Here is a 932-nt window from a genome sequence, read left to right as displayed (position 1 = left end):
TTTCCCTCCGCATGGCTCGTCACAGCTACACGCGCGCGCACAGCTTGATCAGGCTCTTCGCTGGGCTGCGAGAGATTGTCTTCCTTTCGTCGTACTTTGTGGCCCCTGTCCGACGATCCCTGGATTAAATTGCAATTATCTTTATTGCGAGCGCGGTCTCCCTCGACTCCGCCGCTGTGCTATACAAAATAACGAAGAGCTGATGATTTTCGGATCGGAAGGTGCGCGAAGCTCGACGCGAGATGCGATCCTCCGGCAGCCTCCGGTGTCGCAGGTCGGTGGAGGGCTCTCTCGCAGTTCTCTCCTTGTCGGAGAGGCAACGACTCGGCGGAAGTGGTAAATTGCTTTTAAGCCTTTCTGCCTCTCTTGCATCGCTCGCTTGATTGATAAGATTATAACGCGCCGCGAATCGAATAAACGAGCGCGCTCGTATTTAAGAGAGAAAGAGAGAGAGAGAGAGAGAGAGAGAGAGTTTTGGTTACCGTCTTGTCATCGTTGTCTTCTTATTGCATGCGGATATTAAAGCGCATCTAGTTTAAAAGTACGCAAGCTTCTGATTATAGGCACTGGCGAATGATATACCACTCGAAGCGTCAGATAGAAGATAGTATAAAGGGAATAACAGCAGCCAGTAATTATGTGTGCTAAGAGAAAGCGATATTGCGGTCTTGATTTTCGATACAAATACGAGAATTGTTAACGCATCATTTTAATGTGTAGAAAATTGAAATGTTCTGGCTGCAATATCTCTATGTTTGTCATAATTTTAATATTTAATAATAATTGTTATCAGTGTTTATTACACACAGAGTTTATATATTATGTTATTTATATACTAACATGTTTATTTTCTTGTATCAATAATTGAGTTATGTGTTTGTTTCGAAAACATTCGTAAGATTCTTGTTTCAATATCATCACTTTATATATAT

The sequence above is a fragment of the Formica exsecta genome, unplaced genomic scaffold (genome assembly GCF_003651465.1).
Source record: "Formica exsecta isolate Colony F162 unplaced genomic scaffold, ASM365146v1 scaffold229, whole genome shotgun sequence".
In the NCBI taxonomy this organism is placed as follows: domain Eukaryota; kingdom Metazoa; phylum Arthropoda; class Insecta; order Hymenoptera; family Formicidae; genus Formica; species Formica exsecta.
This window is presented reverse-complemented; position numbering follows the sequence as displayed.